Source organism: Dermacentor andersoni, chromosome 10, assembly GCF_023375885.2.
Source record: "Dermacentor andersoni chromosome 10, qqDerAnde1_hic_scaffold, whole genome shotgun sequence".
Taxonomy (NCBI): Eukaryota; Metazoa; Arthropoda; class Arachnida; order Ixodida; family Ixodidae; genus Dermacentor; species Dermacentor andersoni.
The window spans coordinates 35,459,816-35,482,126 of NC_092823.1; the positions used below are offsets into that span (position 1 = coordinate 35,459,816).

General features: G+C 45.1%; 1 long non-coding RNA gene and 1 pseudogene across 1 annotated transcript in view; both read right to left on the reverse strand.

Annotated features, from left to right (window-relative positions):
• Positions 1 to 1,881: 1,881 nt before the first annotated feature.
• Positions 1,882 to 22,311, reverse strand: part of LOC140213745 (uncharacterized) — a 40,496-nt gene continuing 20,066 nt past the window's right edge. Inside the window, exons 2-3 of the long non-coding RNA XR_011890671.1 lie at positions 8,070 to 8,135; positions 1,882 to 2,032 (exon numbers count right to left, since the gene is read on the reverse strand). This is a non-coding gene — a long non-coding RNA (uncharacterized lncRNA). The remainder of the gene's footprint in view (positions 2,033 to 8,069; positions 8,136 to 22,311) is intronic.
• On the reverse strand, positions 14,065 to 16,079 carry LOC129381890 (uncharacterized; annotated as a pseudogene).

A 22,311-nucleotide genomic window follows, 5' to 3' on the forward strand; every position in this document is an offset into this window, starting at 1 on the left:
ACTGGAAAGTACCGGGCTCGCAGCGTTAATGAAAGGAAACGCATCAAGGCAGATGACGATTATTGTTGTGTGGCAGAAGGGGCAAGCCAAAGGGTGTAACTTTGCCTAAGAGTGTAGACAGTTTAGCGAGAAATCGCCATATCTGGCAACCCTACCGCCCACAGAACTGGTAGCAACGGCCAGAGAAGGTCAATGCACCCAACGCGGCTCCACCTACCCTCCTCCTCCGCGACGTTCCACCTTCTTTCTCCTTTCCCGCACATGATCACGCCGATTTCACAGACGGGCAATCTACGCTTGTGCCTGGCGTAAAAGATTGCTGGCGGCTGGTCATGTCGCCTGTGAGCAATACGCACTTCGTAATGGTCGAGCAGAATGACCTGTTTTTAAAAAAAAAAAAAAAAAAAAACACGCGATCAATGATAGTTGGGATGCCCTGAAAACTGAACTCCGAAACGTACAGTTCCTGCGCCGCACATCTGCCTATGCTTGGATAACCGCAATTCGCTAGGCTTTCTTTCTGGAACTCGAAGGTGCAGAGATGGGTGTAATAATGTGACTAGCATTCGCAGCCCACATCCCGCACTACATATTCTGAATAGACGGGACTTGATCAATAGGATGCGTCACTACATTGTTTTACTGATAATCTCAGGAACGTGAACACTCATCTCCGTGTTGACTCCCTCCCTACATCTTATCTTTGCATCACCATTCTACATATATCACCGACGTTACTTTAACTGGTAGTAGGTCATTCGTATTACCCTCATCTTCTTTGGCTTTAGAGATTACATTTATCCCACTTTCACTCGACGATTTTTGAATAATATTGTTTCAATCACTAGTTCAATGGCGTTAGTAACATTTGCATTGTTCCTTGAGCCAAGTTGCTTGATTACACGAATATGAACTTCACCTCTGTTGCCATGTCACTGGAACAGACTTAATGCAAAGCTTTTTGTTTTTTGCGAGTTCAAGATATGTTATGACATTTTGCATCGCGAGCTGCTAAAACGAAACGAGCAAAGTCTTAGCAAGAGAAGGCCAAATACGAGTGCTCGTGTTTGGATTGCTTTTGATAGTCCTTCGTTCTTTTTCTTTTCTTTCCGTGCTTCAGTGCTTCGCGCTGCGAAAAATCGCGCCGTGAACTGACGCCAAATAAACCACATCGCTATTCTTATCCGATGAGACAGACCCAGAAAGAGGATGAGTGAAAAGACAAGCTCACTGTACTGCTACACATGCAAGCGTTCGTCGCTGAGTCATTCACAGGCGGCCATACAGACTGGGGCCAGATTTCTTTAATAGGAATTTCGCCGCTTTTCTAAGCTTTGTTTTCGTACAATCGCTCACATGTAGTCCAGGTAAACTCAATGTAGATTGTGAGAGAAGACCGTTGGGATGTCCAGCATAGATTGAACTCTATCTATTGAAACATTGAAAGCGTGTCAAAAGGATAAGGTAAGATATAGATGTAGCACTTCAACTTTCTGAACATACCTTCTAAGCAAATTTTTTTCGCTAAGTTTTGGGTTCGTGTGCTACATTGAGAGGAGCATTTTCACGGGCTAGTTGATGCGCTACAATGCACCATGTTGGGACACCTCATCTTAGTGACACCTTTAGACATTTGTAGAACTGTTCTACGCCATTTGACATCCTCAAATGAAAAGATGATATCTTAGAATCACAGTTAATTGTACCGCTGGAAAAGGGCATAGAGTGCGCCGGGTTTTCCAGCTATATGTTGGGCTAATTAGGATGCGCACCTGATAATTGCACAATGTGCAAAAATTACTGTTTGAATATTAGAAAATTATTCAATGTTTGAATTAGTGAAACGTTTTGTTCTATCAGATGCCAATAAAACACATTGCGGAGGACAGGCATTACGATATTTATTTATTCATCATGGAGTTTCAATGGCTTTTTATGTCCAACCAAACGAGTGAATCGCCTTTATCGCCAAAGCTCTGCTGTCTGTGAAAACCTCGTACGGAGTGTCCCCGAAGTTGTCTCTCACACAAGCCTGTAGTGAAAAGAGAACAATAATAATACGTTGAGTTACCGTGAAGACTGGTGCAAGGAATATATGATACTTTAGTGAGCGTAACTGTTACGCTATTGTCACTATCTCTTTATACACAGTGTCGTGGCAAATGGAGTAGGTGCCCTCAGTCAATGAACATATAAGTTAAATCACGCAGATAGCTCTCTGACTTGAAGTCGATTGGGAAAATTGGACAGGATTATTGTGGCAATTTACGAGAAACATAATAGGAAGTCGTTTTTGATATTGCTCATGATAAAGAAGTCAGCACATGTGCTCACAAAAACTTAAGATCAACCGCAGTTGAAATTGATTGAATCGCTTTATTAAGAAAAATGGTTGGACTGCGGCCTCAGATTAACAAAGATACAAGGGAAATGAAAACAAATATGACACGACTCCTCACAATATGTGCGTGCTGGGAACAAACAGCTGAGTTTTTGGTGTGGGCGGTAATCAAACCGAGCATAGTTTATCTGCTAGGCGCCACACAAAGAATCGAAAGTGTCCTGCCATCCTATACAGTTTCTGTAGAAATTTAAAAAAAAAAGCTGCACAGTCGGCGCAATCGGTGCCGACATGTTTTGCATTTACATATTTCTAGTACGAACAGGGAACTGCTTTTTTGTACTGTATATATAAGAAAATGTGAATTGCCAGCCACATGCACGTAGATGTCATTCTATTCACGTCGAGTACCACACTGATGCTTCGCACAGTACTCCGTGCTTACGTGCTGCGCAGCATTCGGTGCCATTGACATGCGTAATAAACTACAAAATATTTCAGTATAGCGTCGATAACGAAAAGAGTAAAATAAAGCCACATGTACTTCCTTACTGCACACGTAACAAACGGGCAGCGGCAATACTGAGCGCTGTGAACAGGTGTTCCTTCACCGTGGCTGAAGGCAGCTGATAGCAGCGACTCGCATGTCAGTGTTGTCGATGTATAGAAAAGAAACATATTAGTGCCAAGTGTATCAGAACACACCTATTTTAATAACAGAATAACGCCGATTGCGTTTTTGGCGCGAAAAATAAATATGTTGACTGTCGAATCAGGTCGGTAAACTAAAACAGACAAAAACATGAAAACACGTTCCAAGAGTTTCATCATCGACGCATTCCCGAGAAAGCCCACGCTCACAATATTAAAGTATTGGCCCATTTTACCAATATACTATACGATGTTACGATATAGACTCGCGATATTATGTGAGTGCATCTTTCCTAACATTGTTCTGTTGTATACGGTAACTAGATTCGCGCCAAAAAGCGCGAAGGCCACCTGTTGTATTCGATACAATCGTATCATCATTCCGCAGATTTGCTTTGTAAAAGAGATGCATACTTTTACAATGATATCACATGAGCTTGTGTACAATTCCTGGGTTTCGCTAGGCATCGGGGCTTTAACATGAGACCACCAACGAGTTTTGTAAACCTCAAGCAAAATTTCACGCTAATAGTGCAACCAGTACCTTCTCCGGCTACAGAACGATCCAAATTCCTCCCAGTTCTACCAGTGGCCTGCCGGACGTATCACTTTGAATATTAGTGTGAACAATTCTCTTAGGTGACTGATAATTAGGAAGCTATTGTGGAGCTGAAGCGTGCTGGCTTCAACGAAAGTGCGTTGCCAACCCACAAATGAACGTTGCAGGAAGACAGTATTAGTATGACGAGATAATGTTGTTTGTGTCCTGTGCAAGGTAAACGCGTGTAATGGGCCATATTGTAGGTGTGACGTATAGAGCCACAGCCAGCAGGTCGAGAATGAAGTTGCTCTGCGCAAAGCTGTGGCTGACGTCTTTCTGTACAAGGCATCGTCATCGCTGAATCGAGAGCGCAAGTAGGCGTTTTCTCATCGCCGCCTTTCTCGCAACGTGCTAGACCAGGCAACGGAGACAACCTGCCGAGACGGCTGACTGCTAAGCTAGAGCGAATGAAGGTGCGCGGCCAATGAGCCACTGCGGTGTCCTGCAGCAAAAGGTGACAAATACGTGCAGAGGTAGAAAACCTCAAAGCTCAGATCTCTCGAAGAAATGTTTTTCCCCTCGTTAAAACACACACAACAGGAAGACACATAGATGGGAGCCGCTCCTGCCGTCGTGTATGCGTCTTGCTTTTTCGTGTTTTAATTTGGTGCAAGGAACGTATCTTTCTGCAAGTAGTACCAACTAGGCCAACGAGCATGTGTGTCGAATGATGTCTCTGCGCATCCGCGCAATGTTCAAAGCTGCTGCGCCATATAAAAATGAAATACACAGCAATAACCCACGGAAAACGAGAATATATATGTTTGTTAATTATACACAAGAGTTTCTCTAGTTACGCCTGGCGGCGCTCGCAGTAAGTCATCTCGAATACTAGGCAAAGTTATCCACAACACTCGCTTGTCGAAATGGCCTCAGACTAAGCGAAAGCCGTTTTACACAGCCATTGTTTATCAACGATATGAATTATACAGAAGCAACGCCCAATTTAGTGAAAAAGTGGCGGAGGAGATTTGGGGAAATCACGGAAACCCAGTAACGCTAAGTAAAAAAAATGCCGTGCATACTCGAAACGACGTGGGTCGATAGGGTTCGCAAACAAGTTTTTCGTACCTACTACTTTGCCAAGCCCGCTACTCTGCCGAAAAGGTTAGCCGAAGCTGTCTATTGTTAGCGTCTGCAAGGGCGGGGTCTGTCGCACAAGCCGACTGTTGTAAAGCGCTGCATCCAATGAAGGTGACTCTTCGTAAGCTATAGATCCCTGGAACGGTAGATGGATCACTATAATTATCTCGACACGTGTACAAAGCACCGTACAACCGCGTGTCTTCCAGAGGCGAGAATTTTCCTGATGTGCTCAAGCGTTTACATGCTGCTAACAATAATTGTCTATGCTGTAGCTGCAGCCTGTGGTACTAATCTCGTCAAGGCAGACGGCGAAGGCGCGCCATTGGTTTTAGCGGCCATTTTTCCTAACACGTTGATCTAGGATCGAACTTCCTCGTTTTCTGTATTTGCAGGAACGCATAGCCCATCATTACTGCCGCTCTTGACTAAAATACATTGCACGATTTCTTGGAGAGACAGAATGCCAAGAATAACATTGGTTGCTAGCGGATAATGTGGTCAGCACACCTGCATCACTGCACTGCAGCACAGATCACTGAGGATAACCATCCGCCGCGCACACGTACGCATACGCCTCAACAAGTGTTTTGTAGATAGATAATTCATGTAACTACGCACACTTCTTCAGTTATCTAATTTTGTGATATAGCAGTAATCTTGACATTTAAGTTGTAAAAATTGAGGCCAGTCAACATAACTTCATCCGCTTTCAACGCATCTTCATGGCCCCGTGTATTCACCTAAACCCCCCCAAGCGGCTTTCAGAGAAAGCCTACTAGCACGGAAAAAAAGAACCAGTTGACATGTTTAGTTGTCCACAGTGTGACCGCAGCCCGCATCCTCCCTGGGCGCACAAGGTTGCCCCAGTGAGCCGCCAGTGCCCCGAGTGTCAAGCACTTTACTACTGTGACACCGCAACCCATTGCGATTGCTGGTAGGGTAGAGCGCACGCCACCCAACACATACGCTTTATTTGCACCGCTTGTGAAATCGGTGCAATATTCCATTTTTTCAAGTCATTGGAAAAAATTTGGTTTAGTGGCTGTACAATGCTTCTAAACACAGATGAACATTTCTTATTGATTTTAATTAGTTTACGTTCTTGAAAAACGCCCGTAACACGCACCATAATAATTCAATGTGTAAACAGTGTGCAAAATTTAATTATTTCGGGACGCTGGCAAAACCATCTGGGCAGTTTTTTTTTAAGTACGTTCGTAAAAAATTATATCACATAAGCAAAGAATTGCCTGTACAATCTATTTATTATTTTTATTTAGATAAATAACTGATTGGCCTCCAGAAGGGCCTCAAGTAAGGGGACCATGTAGCGCAGTACAATTATGCTTGCAGACAATTCCAGTGGAAAGCATCAGCATGGAAACAAATAAAAACACAAAAATAGCCTGACATACCATGGAAAATAGAAAATGCAAAAGCACAAAACACAGACAAAGGGCAACGGAACGGGGAAGCTTATCTTGGGTATTACCAGCGGCTATTCAAGTACACAGTTTGCATTTTAATGAGATATAGTAATTTCACCAACAAGTGTTTCAAATAACATCTTCACCAACACAACCTTAACTTCAATCGTACACGAACCGTAATATGCGCCTCGTCGCCATGCAAAAGTAATTTCAGCAGCACAGGTAGTTCATTAAAAACTAAACAAACATTGGAATATAAGTATTGCGCCATAATTAAGGGCGGCAACAGAATAGCATTCCTACTAGGTTCAAGGCCCCAACGGCTCCATGTTTTAAGCTTTTGCTGCGCAAAACACACCATGTGCCCTGCATCGTCGTAAAAAAGAAATTTTAAATAAATATAAAATTTCTGCCACATCATTTATCCCACTACACCAGCCTAATTCTGTATGCGTTCCACAGAACCCTTCTCAACAGGAAGAAATAACACAATGTTTGGTTTTTATCACAGTTTTTGCACAGCATGCCTTTGCAGATCACCAGTAAGAGATCCTCTAATTCCTCCATTTAAGCTCAGTGCATCCTATCGTGCACCGTCAGACCTCATCACGCTAACGTTTTGTATGGATTGAACGATTTTTTGTAACTGTTTTTAATATGTATCCTACAATAGCTTCGATTCTCCCTCCGTTGTCGTAACATCTGGTGTTGGGTAGCGTTGTTTTCTTGTGTCGTAATAGTGTCTTATCTAGAATAATGACTTCATCATCGGTATTATTTCTACTGTGACCTTTTTGGCCCATGGCTGTGTTTTATACAGGGTATTCAAAACTTCGTTTGAACCCTCACTACTACATACTGATAATCGCAAAGCTAATTCTTCGTTTAGCATTTGAACAGCGAAACTATATATTTGCTGACTGAAATGTAATAGGTGTATCTGGTCACTGCAATATCTGGCTATAGCAGCATGGTGCACAATGCCTTTTATGCTCAATAAGGAGGCCCTAGCCACTCTGTCTTTCTAAAATATCGATGGCCATAACACTCCTGACCTTTTGTTTTGATGGAGGAACGGGGTAATTACCCTTTGAGTTACGTGTCTAACGATAACCGCGTGCGTCAATAGTGTCCCTGTTTTTTTAGCCTTAACATGGAACAAACCGTGCTGTTTGGAGGATCTCAGCTTGGGAGTGGGTCTTGTATTTTGTGCTCTATTAATGTCGCTTGACCTAACACTATCGAAACAATAGAAAATGAAGCTGTTCAGTTTTAATGCATATTTTTGTCGTACTGTTGGCGTTGCTTCAATAAAGACTGGCTTCAGAAGCCCAAGCTGTTGGGCTTGTTGGCACCTAATTACAGATTCCAATGGAAGGGAAACGTAGCAGGGGGCGGGAGAAAGTTAGGTGCGTGGATGAGATCAAGGTTGCAGGGACAACATGGTCACAATTAGGGCATGACCGGGGTAGTTGGAGAAGTATGGGAGAGGTCTTTGCCCTGCAGTGGGCGTAACCAGGCTGATGATGATGATGATGAAGATGATGATTGCATGATATAGGCAAAGGCACAACCACAAAAAAGAAGCACACAAAACCCGTCACGAGTCCTAGTAGCGCTTGTGACGCGTCCTGTGTGTCTTTTTTGTACATCTGTCGTTTTGTCTCGCAGATATCCTCATTCAAACTGGGGGTCGCTGCATGTCCCAATAAGGCATATCTTGATTCTTTGCCTCATCTATTCTTTTTAAAACTGAGACCACAGCCTTAAAAACTAGCCTGGCCTGATACTTACTTCAGTTTAGAAATGCAGTAGCATATATTGTGCAGCCCCACTACTGCCTGTACCATATTCTGGCCATGAGAGAAAGACTAACAACATAATAATCCGAGGAGAGTGGGTAAAAATTCAGAGGCGTTTCGCAGCTCTAGTCGCACTGATAGCTTTAGGGTAAACTCACCAAGACCCTTGAAAACGCTGGTCCGACTGCATAAGGAAGTTTCGCAATCGTGTACACACCAGCACTCTGTAAACAAAATAAGCCAATGAAACAATGCATTCACTCACATAATTGGCGTAGCAAAAATACATGTGTAATTCAAGCCTCATTAACATGTTACCAATGGAAGAATCGCACGCCGGCGTGTCGATATCTTATGCCGACAAAATTGCGCTAAACAAAAGAGTACAACGATATGCTATAATTTAGACATCAATGAAACCATTAAAAATGAAAACTTTCCAAGTCTATGCGTAGCGAGGATAAAGCAACAGTGAGGAAAGCCACGCATATCTAGTCTACTGGCCGCGTACGCGGTACGTTGTTAAAAGTTATGTATCTATTGTGACCTATCCAAAACGCACTTACTCGTGAATGGCAGCGCTGTATTTCTTTCCTTAAATTACCCGTGTTTCGCTGTGGAGATTTCTCAACATTACGCTATTTCCTCCAATATCGAACTCTCGATTCAATATCTTATCAATTTTAGGAGCATGTTATTTTCTGTGTGCTCGAACAATCAGCCGCTTTTTGGTATCTAGGCTCAGTCCAACATACTTTATCTTTATCAGAGAGAAAGAGCAAGGAAAGGAGAGAGAGATCGCCTTTATTTAGACACGTCTCACTGTCGGAGCTGTTAGTACGTTAGGTGATGCTCTCAGGTTGGCAAATTCACTGACTGTGACGAGGGTGCTGCCGAAGGAGTCGACAGAGCTTGGGGCGAAGCAGCGAGCAGTGCCGCTCCCCCACTAGTGTGAAAGGGGAAAGTATAGAAGGAAAAGGACAGAGGTCAACCTCTTCATGTTGTCAGACGACAAACCGGTTTTCTAGCGCATATTAGCCCCCAAACTGTGACCTGTGTGCTTCTTGCGCAGTCCGTGTGCTTTTTGCCCTAGTGTGTAATTATTACTAAGATTAACAATGTTGGAGAGCGAATCGTATCATAAACAAGCCACAGTTTAAAGTATCAAAACACTTATCGAAATGAGGAGGCCAAGTATTTTTGTTTATGCTACCGACTGCATCCAAACACGAAAATGAAGTAGTCGGTACTAGTCTGTATTTATTTACTTTGCTAATTACGAAACATGCTACAGCGTCACTGCGTGCAATGTCGTTCTCTGCATATACAGGAAAACTAGTTGGCTTGAATATACGTGTCAGAGAACTGATTTTGTTCAATTCGTCATTTCCAACATTCTATTCGTCGCCATTCGCAAATATTTTGGTTGTTGGTTGCTAAAGTGATTGTTATCAAGAAACTCAGATCTTTTTTTTTTATTTGCGATGCACCTGACCCATAAATTTAGACGCTGAAAAGAAAGCAATTTTGAAGAATAATTGTGCTTGCGAAGAGTGGAAACGAGTCGCTGGCAGCTGCAAAGGCTCACGTGCCTTTAACGACTGAGCTTCTGAAATTTTGGGAAAGATATGCTACTGATTACGGTGGGACATGGAAGAAACATCCTTTTTATTTTAAGTTAATGGATACTCCACACAAGTAGCAACTAGCACAATATCATCACTGGCTGCTTCGCGAACTGGTTGGTGGAAAGGTTTCTGCATTTTGCAGCTACTGGGAAAAGCAGTCACAAAATCGGAAGAGAAAATCACACATCGCGAGGCAGTTCTATAAGGCTAGTTGTAGTTGTGGTGCCGAACGCTTGCTCTAAGTACAAAGTGCCTGTTAGCCTAATCTTACGAGAAGGTCAATTTGTAGAATTAGAACACGTTTAGAAAAGGCCACATTTAATGGACTTAAGGGAGTAGTCCACATGTTTTCACTGGCAAGGAACCATGCACGCATTTTAGGTATTCGTTTGTAGGAGCATCCACGATGAAAGCTACCCAATAGATCCCTGGATTTCGTGCATATTTTAGACATCAAACAGTTTATAGAGAACAAAAAGCTATCGATATGAAAAAGGGCCTTTAGAGAGGGATGTTGAGATACAGAGGAACCAGTTTAGAAGATACAGAAAAAGGCCGGTCAAGCGGGGATAGTTGACCGCCGGGCAGCGGGCACGAGCTTCAGGAATTTCTCTGTACCAATAAAATCACCCAGGAGGATGCGGGAAAATGTCAGGGTTCTTTTCAGCCTTCCCAGATAGTCCTCTTTGCTGTTTCCGACAAGATAATGCTGCGGGCAAAAAGAAGCCGCGGCACCCCAGGCCGAGCTGTGGGTAGTCATCGAGAACGAATCGTCGAGCCATCCTCGGACGACAGACTCGCTGAGCCAGTGACCGAAGTACCGGAAAACGGTTACAAAATTCATAATTTTTTGTCGCTTTCCCTCTGGTTAAGTACCTTTGGGTGACTGAACACAGGCCTCACAGCACACATATAATACACATATACGCATCAAGAATTATGCCTTAAGGGCAAGTCTTTATCGCAATAAAAAAAAAGACTGTTACTAAATGTTCGTGCATGATCTTGCCAAATGAAAATAAGGCTGAGAAAAAGATTATTGCAGCTTTGTGTTGTGTACCAACCTACATTTCTGTCAATTATCCTAACATTACTTGGGCTTTTTCTAACCTACTGACTCCTGAAGCCAATCAATTTATCGCCACCTGCACGGATTTTGGTTTAACACAAATCGTTGCCTCACCCACATGTGTTACTCCGACTTCTTTTATCGATCTAGTACTAATATCATCAGCAGATACCACGTCATTTGTAATACATATGCTTGGCCTGAGCGACCACCATGTCTTGCAATTAACGTTTGATTTGTCACATGCATCATCATCAAAACGTTCCATGAACACTAGACACTATAACAGAGCAAATTTTCTAGCCATTATTAACAAACTGGCCTACTGTGTAGAGATTTTCTTACCCGGTTATCTTGAGCGCTCAGTGGAAACAAACTGGTGTATGTTCCGAAATAAAGTGTCTGAACTGATCAATCGCTATATCTCTCCTCGGCGCAAGTACTCCAATGAGCAGGCTCCATGGTATAACAAATATTTAGACGGCTTTCTTACATAAAAAAACACTTTTAAAGCGAAAGCTTCACTGGCCGCAAACTTGCGATTTCGCCGTGGCCGTGCTCCAAGGAGGCACATGATGTCACACCGCGTTCCTCGTCGTTGCGTTCGCGTCCGCTCGCTTTGCCAGCTGCGTCGCATGCCTGATAACATGTCCGAGGAGGAGAGCTCGCGTGCGCCGCAACCACAGTGGAGACGGCAGTATGGATGGCGACAATTCTGATAAGCCGGAGGAGGCCTGGAATCGACACTGGAACGAGATGAAGAGGGAACGAATCGCCCAGGAAACAGACTAACAGCGCGCCAAACGACTGCCTAAACGCCGCAATATAGCTAGACAGCCAGACTAACCTGGACTTGGAATCAAAATTAACCAAGGCTAACAATGCTATGCCTTAGCTTTCGCTACGTATACCCTGGAATAGCCGAGCTAAGCCACTGCCAATATTTTGGAACTGCAAAGCATTCATTACAACCTGCCCACTGTAACGCTTGCAATATAGTTGCTTCAGCATATTCACGAGCACTAATGTCTACTATATCCTCCTCCTTTATTGCAACGCTTGCACAAATTCTGAAGAGTAATCCAAAAGTTTCTGGAGTATAATTGAACCTGGCGACATCAACTGTTTCTTTACTCGCAGCGATCGGCAATCCTATTCTCCATCATCTTCGTGCTACTCTACTATGTGTTACATATAGGTATGTGGTATAATCTACTATATGATATAGGTAGTTTTCTTCATCCAGTGACACCCAACGTCCCAAGCTTCAATTGTGCAATCATTTCGCTATGGATCCCGCCGTGTTCGACTCTCATGACACATACCAATTATGGACAATTTGAAGCTAACATTTTCTGGCGGGATTTACGAAATGATTAGCAAATATTTACGGAATACCAAACAGTTCTGGAGTTCTGCCATCCTTCAATGCATTTTTTTCACTATCGTATCAGGATGGCGTACTACCTAAAAACTGGAGCACTGTAGTGGTCACACCAGTCTATATAGCCGGAGATAAACAGAATCGAAATTGACCCATATTTCTCACATGAATATAATACAAAATACTGGTATAGAATGTTTACACATCGCGTTAATTTTCAAGAGGGTAACAGTCTCTCGCTTTTTAACTCAGCGTGGCTACCGAGAATTTTTTTCTCGTGATCCTCAACTACTTTCTTGCACTAACGACTTATACTCCTATTTGTGCAGTGTTATTTTTTTCAATTGACTGCATATTTCTTGACTTCTCTTAAGCGTTGGATAAAGTTAACCACTTACTGGTTCTGCATAAACTAAGTATTCTAAAACTTCACCTGCAGTTATTAACTGGAATTGAGCATTTCTTTATTCCCGTGTTGAATTCGTCAACCCTAATGACGCTAAATCCTCTGCTGCACCTGTTGGCTCTGCGGTTCCTCACGGATCTGTACATGGCCACTTACTGTTACTAATTTATCGAAATGACTGACCTACTGCTATTACCACCAGTATTTGTTTATTTCCTGAAGAATGTGTGATTTGCCGTGAAATAGTGAACAATTGCAATATTTGAGGTCGTTCTCAATAGCATACTTGATTAACGTTATATTTGGGAAATCTAACTAAACATTAAAAATTATAAGTCTTTGAGGGTTTCTTGTTTGAATACAACTTGTACAACTTATTTTCTTTACAGTCATAACCTTGACCGCTTAACATCCTACAGTTACCTTGGCGTCCATATATATATATATATATATAACAGTCTGTCCCTCAGTGACCTTTGAACAAATTTTTTTCTTTCTCCATCATCACCGAAACATTATACACCACCTATATGCGACCACAATGGAATATGCTTCATATGCATGGGATTCTGGACAGGTCACCAAGCATTCATGTTGAAAACTGCAGAGTCGTGCAGCTCGTTTTATCTTTGCTAACTATCATCGTCCATCTAGTGTCACTTAAACGAAAACTTCTTTAAACATCATCCCACTAGCTACCCGCCGAAAGCACACCCGCATTTGTCTGTTCCATACGTTTTTGTACCATAACTCTAATGTTCGCTCCTGATGCACTCAACCAGAACCGGGTGCAGCCGCATAGTGGCAGTGTCCGGAACTACATGTGAACGTTCCCCACTGTGCCGATGGGTGGAGCCACATCCCTGGCAAGCCCTGGTGTGGGACAATCACGTGGACAGTGTGTTCGCACCAAGTGAAATAGTGTGGTCGCCATCTCACCGCCAACGCTACGTTCTTAATGTGTACTATGTGCGGAATAAAGTAATTCCCAAAACATAACATATCCCTCAAGAGAAAAGTGTACAACAGCTGTGTCTTACCAGTACTCACGTACGGGGCAGAAACCTGGAGGCTTACGAGAACTGTTCTACTTAAGTTGAGGACGACGCAACGAGCTATGGAAAGAATGATGGGTGCAGCGCTAAGGGATAAGACAAGATCAGGTTGGGTGAAGGAACAAACGCGAGTTATTGGCATCTTTGTTGAAGTCAAGAAAAAGAAATGGGCATGGACAGGACGTGTAATGAGGAGGGAAGATAACCGATGGTCAATAAGGGTTACGGACTGGGTTCCAAGGGAAGGGAAGCGTAGCAGGGGGTGGCAGAATGTTAGGTGGGCGGATGAGATTAAGAAGTTTGCAGGGACGACATGGCCACAATTCGTACATAAGCGGGGTGTTTGGAAAAGTATGGGAGAGGCCTTTGCGCTGCAGTGGGCGTAACCAGGCTTATGATGATGATGATGATGATGATGTGGCTGCACACAGAGTTTATATGCTCCCGCAGGAAGCCATATAGTGCCGAAATGATTTTGGAGCGCCCCACTAAGGTGTACCTCATAATCAGAAATAAACAGTGTATTCTCAACTGCATCGATTGGATTGGATTGGAGACAACCTTATTTGTGCCAGCAGTTGGGCGCTCGCGCGCCCTGACGAGGACCTACGTCATCTACGAAGGCGCGGGTCTCCGCTCGCCGTTGCCGGCTCGCTGGGTCCCTGCCTTTCGAGCGCCCCGAAGACCTGCTGGACGGCCCAGTGCTGTTCGTCTCGGTCGTAGCTCTTCGCGGCTGCCTTGAGCCGCGGTGGGGGCGTTCTTGGTTTTGCTGCTTCAGGATTTTTAACGCAGTCCCACAATATGTACGCGTAATCTGCCGTCTCCCTCCATCATATTCTGCACTTATCGGTCGGATATGTCTCGGGGTACATGCGATGCATCAGTTTCGGGCTCGGTAGCGATCGGGTCTGGAGCTGTCTCAGTAGTACCGCCTCCGCTCGATTCAGCGTCGGGTGCGGGGGCGGGAGAGTCCTGCGAGCCAGGCGGTAGGCCTTCGTGATTTCATTGTAATCCGTCATGTGGTCTTTGGTTCCGAACCACGTCGGACGGTCTGTCGCCGGGGCGCGGTTGGTTAGCGCTCGCGCCGCTGCCTGTGCCGTCTCATTGTGGTTCCTATTGCGTTCCGACGCCTCGTCCGCGTGTGCCGGGAACCACTTGAGTCTTACTTTTCTGTCTTTTAGTTTGACCGCTCGCAGTACGCGCTCAGCTTCCCTGCAGATTTTGCCTTTAGCGAAATTTCGCACCGCCTGTCTCGACTCACTCAGCACCGTGTGGCAGTCTGCGTTGGCGATGGCCAAGGCGATGGCTACCTCCTCCGCTTGTTCCGCTCCGGCGCTTTTCACTCTCGCTGCCGTCCTCGTGGCACTGGTTCACGCCTCTATGACGACCGCTGCGAAGGCGTTCCGTTGGTATTCGGCTGCGTCCACGTACCGCGCGTGTTCTTCGTTGGCATGCTGGTCGATGAGAGCCTTGGCCCTCGCGGCTCTTCTTCCCTTGTTGACTTCGGGATTCATGTTATTCGGTATGGGGTCGATTCTGATCTGGCGTCGGACTTCTTCGGGGACGGGCAGTTTCATCTCCACTTCGTTCGAGCATCCTATTCCCAGATCTTCCAGTACCCATTATTCCCATCCAGTATCTTCCTCCCGGCTTTGGTCATGGACAGCCGCGCCAGTTGAGAGGTGCGTTGCGCTTCGGCTATTTCTTCAAGCGTATTGTGTATCCGGAGTTGAAACAAGCGGGTCGTGCTTGTTGACTCGAACAGGCCCAGCACCGTCTTGTACGCTCTTCTGATGAGCACGTTGATTTTGTTACGTTCGTGTTGCAACCATCTGTGGTAGCAGACTGCAACGTACTCGACGTGGCTGATCACGAAGGATTTGGCGAGCCTAATAAGGTTCTCTTCTCTCAAGCCAGCCTTCCGGGATGTGACTCGTTTAAGGAGTCGAATCGCGTTGGCTGCTGTTGTCGTGAGACGGGTGATGGTTTCGCCGTTTCTTCGGTGCTTTTCGATGACCATGCCTAAGATCCTAATTTTGCCGACCTCGGGGATCACGTTGCCGAACTTGGTCACGATTCTCATTTTTTCGTTTTCGCGTTGTCTGGTCTTGCCTCTGTTGTTTTTGGTAGGTGGGAGTATGAGGAGCTCCGATTTGCTCGGCGAACATCTCAGTCCCGTGCCTTCCAGTTGGTCTTCTATTGCGTCGACGGCGGATTGCAGCGCGCCCTCGTTGTGGGCGTCGCTGCCACCGTTCACCCAGAGCGTGATATCGTCAGCGTAGATGGTGTGCCTGACATCTTCGATGTCCGCAAGCTTTTCGGCCACTCCGATCATTACTAGGTAGAACAGCATCGGCGAAATGACCGATCCCTGCAGTGTGCCGGTGCTCCTGAGCTTTTTCTTTTGCATCTGTAGGTCGCCTACTCGCAGCTCGGCGGTCCTGTCCGTGAGGAAGTCCTTGATGTAGTTGTAGGATCTTTCGCCCATGTTGAGCATGGAGACTTGGGACAGAATCGCCGAGTGCTTGACCTTATGGAAGGCTCTCTGCAGGTTGAGTGCTAGGATTGCGTTGTTGTGGCGGGCGCTGCCGCCATCGTCGGTGATTTGGTATTTGAGCTGCAGCATCGCGTCCTGCGTGCTGAAGTGCTGTCTAAAGCCGATCAAAGTGGCCGCGTACAGCCCTTCTCGTTCCAGGTAGCCTTGCCACCTGTTGAGCAGGACCTGCTCCAGCACCTTGCCCACGCAGGACGTGAGCGATACGGGCCGGAGGTTATCCGTGTCCGGCGGCTTCCCCGGCTTGGGGATCAGGATGGTCTTGGCTCTCTTCCACAGCTTTGGCAGTGCACCCGCTCTCCAGCACTTGTTCAAATATTTGGCGAGATTTTCAATCGAGCCGTCGTCGAGGTTCTTGAGTGCCTTGAGTACCTGTAGGGCGGCCGGCTGCCGACCGGCTGTTCGTGACGAGGTCCGGGCCGGCTGCTGACCGGCTCTTGAGGTCGTGCAGGGCCGCGCATACCTCCTCGACGTCGATGTCACGATGGAGGTTCGCGTTAGGTAAGCCGCTATACGGCGCGTGTTGTTCGGTGGGTGTAGTCGGCAGGTATTTGTCGTTAACGCGCCTGGTGACTTCATCGGCACCGTGTACTGAGACCGCCCGATGTATGGTCCCTTTGGTGCGACTTGGTCTTGGTTTCTTCGAGCAGGTGCCGCAGCAGGCTCCACGTCTTCCCGATGTGCATCTGCCCGTCTGCCGCGTTGCAGATCTTGTTCTACTGTTGCTTTCATAGCACGCGGCAGTGATCCTCGATCGCTCGGTTCAGCTCCGCCACCTTCTTTCTGAGTCTGCGGTTAAGTCATTGTTTCTTCCAGCGATTGAGTATCGACTGTTTGGCTTCGATGAGATGCGCAAGCCGGCTGTCTACTTTGTCGATCTCTGCGCCCGTTTCAATTTCTTTCGTCGCGTCGCGTACGCCTTGGCGATCTCGGCCATGCACGAGTCGACGTCTTCGATCTCGTCGTCACCGTCGCTCTTCCGGCTTCTGGCGTGTTGAAAGGCATCCCAGTCTCCATCTGTGTGTTTTGATGCTGGTGTCGTTGTGTACTGGTATGCCGATTTCCACGATGGCGTGGTCGCTGCCGAGGTCGGTCCCCGTGTTTCTCCAAGTGATCGCGCCCCAGATGTCGTTCTTGACGAACGTGAGGTCCGGAGCGGTGTTCCGGGTCACGGAGTTACCGATTCTCGTCGTATGTGTCGGGTCCGTGATGAGGGTCAAGTCGAGTTCCGTGGCGTCTTGGTACAGGTCGCGGCCCTTTGCTCTGTACTTGTAGCCCCAGGCAGGGTTCATCGCGTTGAAGTCTCCGCACGCTATCAGCGTGTTGCGACCCGCTGCGGTGCTGGCTCTGTGCAGTAATGTTTTGAAGCTCTGTTTTCTCTGCGATGGGTCGCTGTAGACGTTGAGCAGAAATATGCTTCCTTCTCTCTTCTTGACCAGGATGATTTCGGTGAGTGTGTGCTCGATCTTGATATTGCCTTGCAGCTCGTGTTCGACGAACATGAGTCCCTTCCTGACCAGGGTGCACAGACCTCTCCCGTCGGGCGGTCCCTTGCGCGCTGTGTAGCCGGGGAGGGACGGTGCGGCGGTTAGTGTTTCGGTTATTAGTGTGGAAATCCTATTTTTCCAATTATTATTGTATTTAACCGTTCTAATCCTTTGTTGCATTTGTTGCTGTCTGTAAAACGGGGCCATGGACCACGTCAAGTCTTGCTGGCTTTTTGTCCACGGTCCTCAGCATCAGTTGTATGTTGAAATAAACTTGATTTGATTTGATTTGATTTGTAATAGTATAAGGTCCGGCTTGAGCGCGGCAGTGAGATGTGCTGTTGGATGACTACCTTCTTCCTTCCGAAGCCGCGACAGTTCCACTGCCACGCTGTTACACCTGCTGCTGCTGGTGTTGCGCTGGCGGCCATGATTGTGTTGGCGTGTACGGGGCTGCCTGGTTGGGTGGAGGTTGCACGAAGAGGGGCGCAAACGTCGGGTGGCTTACCATCGGCTGTAGGGTCCTTTCGATGTAGGTGAATCTGTTCGTGTTCTCGGCTTGGTAGGTCTCCATTGTTCGTTTCAATGCTGTCACTGCTGCGATGTTCGCCGTGATTAGCTGTTCGAGTTTGGTAAATGTCGTTTCGAATTTTGCTTCGAGGCTGTCGATGCGATCGTTTTCTGTTTGCTTTGCGCGTGGTCTCGACGGCTCGCTTCTTCGGTGCCGATTCCTCTATGTCTGTTTCCTGCATGTTCGTGGTTCTCGGTTTTGCTTGTGCTTGGAGTGGGTCTCTGTAGATGCTCGTTGTTGCATAGCAGCAACTGAGGGATCTCGGCGATCTCTCTCGTGAGGTTGTTGATGGTCGCTCGCAACGCCGCATTTTCTTGTCTTAGGGTCTCGTTTGCTTGACGCACCTTGTTCATATTTTCTTTCTTCGTGGCTTCGGTGATTTTCTGCACTCTCCTTATATTGTTCCCTTTCACTGCGTCGACCATGCTCACCCGCTCACGTGATGGTGACCTTTTGCTGCTGAGGCTTCTCTTGCAGGAGCTGCTCTCTCTGAATTTAGGCGCGCGGCTCTCCGATGGGGTCCTTGACTTTCGTGCATCTGGCGGCTTGTCGAGTGGCGGAAATCACATTCCGACAATTCAATTCAATTTTTCAATTCAATTCAGTTTATTTGGACATACATAGGTGGTACAGGATGTCCACGACGCGCGGCAAAAGGAGGCAACAATGCCTCCTGACAGGGCCTTCACCTCGGGATCACACACTATGACAGCAGGTCGGCATGACAAAATACTGCACTACATTGTGAGATCAAAGAAATCAGTGGAAATTCAAAAATACAATGCTGTGTCACATATGACAAATTATCCTATGATTTGATATTATACATTGATTACATCCTTCTAATTCACGGAAACAATGATGTAGATAATCAATCAAATTGCACTTGCTCAAGATAAAAGAAAGGCGCAATTCTAAGCAAAAGTGGCTGGAGAAGAAAGCATCATTTGCATTTCTTTCTTAAATTGAGAAAGGTTTTTTGCAATCATTTATGTAGTTGATTATTAAAGGATAAGTGTTACAGAGTGTAACTATTTAGCTGTCTATGATCTGAGTACCATAATTTGTGCGTGACTTCGACCAAACCATAGATACAGTGCGCAAGTTATGGGTAAGGTTCCTGTTTAAGTACTTAGTGCAGAAGGATGTAAAATCATGCTTAATCTTATGAAAAATAAGTACAAGCAATGAGAAACTGTAAAGGTGGTACTACGGCAGTACCTTAACTGCGTCGTACAGGGATTCTTTCGTAACCGGTGCGGAACGGAATATCGTCTTCAACGCCCTGAACTGAAGCGAGAAAATGCGGTCTGAATCTGATTTGTTACATGTACCCCAAACTAGCTGACAGTACATAAAATAGGAGTGAACTACGGAAAAATAAATCTGTTTTCTCAAACGCAGAGGTAAAAGATATTTTACGCGTTTCAACAAACCGATAGACCTAGATACTTTCAAACGAACCTGATCCACGTGATCTGTCCATGTTAAGTCATATTTGAAACAGACGCCCAGGAAGCGGCAATAATTTGTTGGCAATAGACTGGTATTATACATCTGTAGTTGGACGTGATGATTCAAGGGCTTGTTTTTGGAACGGAAAATAATATATTGGTGTTTTCTTTATATTTAGGTCAAGTTCCTTGTTGTTTAACTATATCTGTAGCTGACTCAGCCATTGATTTGCATGTTATTCGAGTGAGGCTAGATTTGGACCAGAAAAGAAGACGTTAGTGTCATCCGCGTAAAGGAAAATATCAGGTGTCAGGGGGATGTTAACGAGGTCATTGATGCATAAAATAAATAACAAAGGCCCAAGAATAGATACTTGCGGCACACCATACTTAATTATTCCTATATCTGACAGAAATTGATTCATACTAGCGTATTGTCTTTTTTTTCCTTTGAGATAACTGTCTATCAGCTCATGTGCTATTCCTCGGATACCATACTTTCCCAGTTTTTCCATCAGAATTTCATGTTTAATAGAATCAAAGGCTTTTCGGAAGCCATGAAAAATGCCGAGTGTATATAGTTTCGGTGCAAAGTTTTCCAAAATACGGTCCTTTATGAATAGCAGTGCTGTCTCCGTTGATTTTCCAGCTTGAAATCCATATTGTTGTTTACATATTATATTATGAGCATTTAAAAATTTGTTTAACCTCGTGTATATTATGCGTTCGGGGATCTTAGAATAGAGCGGCAAAACAGAAATAGGTCTGTAATTATTCAGATCATTTTTTCCTCCTCCTTTGAATATTAAGGTTACGCGTGCCAACTTTCATTTTATCAGGGAATATACCAGTCTCTAATATGAGATTACAAATATATACTAGAGGACCCAGAAGTAATGGAAGTACGGCCTTGATGGGGCGTGCACTAATATCGTCATTTCCTGGCGAGCACCCATCCTTCATTGCCTTTACAATACTTACAACTTCTTCGTCCGATGTACGTATCAGAAACAGTGAATTGCTATTATTGGAAGGAACATATGAAGTGATAGGCGTTAACGCTTGGCTCATGCGTGAGCAATTTGGCGAATCTGCATTGAGAAAATGTTCGTTAAACTTGTTTGCAAGTGGTACACCTGAAAATCTTTTGCCGTCGATGTAAAGATCCGGCGGAATGCGTGGTTTGCCACCTTTTATGATGTTGTTAGCTGTTTGCCACAATCATTTAGGACTGTTCATGACTGTGGAAAGTTTGTTGTCGTAGTAAGCTGATTTTGCTTTCTTAAGATCTGAAGTTAAGTTGTTACAGAATTTTTTAAACTCCATGAAATGAACCGGATCTTTCGTGTTTATGAAACGAGCAAACAGCCAGTTTCTTCTATTTATACGTCTGTATAATACCGGAGTAATCCACTCTTTTCTTATCCTCTTGTACTTTTTTATAGGCACGAGTGGAAAAGCACTGTTATAGGGGTGAAGCACTTTCTCTAAAAAAATGTTATATGCCTTACACCTGTTGCTTTCACTATATATATCATCCCAGACTACGTCAGCCATCAGTGAATGGAACTGCGCAATGTTATTTTCATTGATTATTCGTCGGAGGAATTTAGTTCTATCCATTTTTTTCACCAAGGAAAAGAAGGCAAAAGAAGGAAGGTGATCACTTAAGCTCGTCAAAATTACACCGGATGTTATTTTATTTAAAGGTAAATTAGTAAAGCACAAGTCTATGAGCGTTTCAGAGCGTTGACTGATTCGTGTCGGCTTATCTACAATATTTTCACAACCATATGATAACATCAACTCGAGGAGGTGCACCTGGCTAGCATTGTTTCTTAATAAATTGATGTTCATGTCACCAAATATAATAACATGTCGTTTAGTGAAGGTAGCATATTCAAGAAAGGACTCAACGTAAGTAAGAAAGGTGCTAACTAATCCGTGAGGGGGTCGGTACGTGAGAAGTATAATCGTATTATGATTGGTCACACCAACTGTCTCAAAATCATCACAAACTACGGTGAATTCCGGAAGAACCCCATAATCAATGTCTTGTTTTATATACAAAGATACGCCGCCGCCACGTCTTTCTTTCCTAAATACAGAGACGTTGTCATAACCTGTTAACTGTGTAACATCGCTATTTGATGTATACCATGTTTCTGTAAATCCAATTATGTCAAAGTGACATTTTATTAGCTCGAGATCAGCCTCGATTTCATCAGTCTTATTTCTGAGGCTTTGTGCATTTAAATTATACAAGCAAAAATATTTACAATAACTATTTTCATTTATGAGCGTGTTAAGGGAGTCGCTAGTATAATACATCGCGAAGGTTAACAACAGCAGCAATAAAAAAGAAACCAACTTAAGCAATTAGCTCAAGGTCAAGAAGCTGGCGTTCGGCCTGTCGGCGCTCCCACTGACGCTTGCGTACTACATATGGGATCTTGCATTTCGCCTTGCACGTTCGGTCTCCGGTCGGGTGTTCGTCCTCGCACAACTTACATTTTGGGGTACAACGCTGGTCTCCTGTAGAGTTTGTGAGTCCGCAGGCTAGGCACGTCTTGATTGTGGGGGTCGGGCACACGTCCTTGCGGTGTCCCACTCGGCCGCACTGCTGGCAAACGCCGATCTGTTTCCTGTAGAGGCAGCACGTAATCAGGGTGACTCCGTATCGGACTATGTTCGGTACCTTGGGTCCCTGGAACGCCACGATCGTAGTGGTCATGCTTCCAATCCTTTTTGCGCCGACTGCTAGCGTTGTTCCTCTCTCGTTGACGATGTTT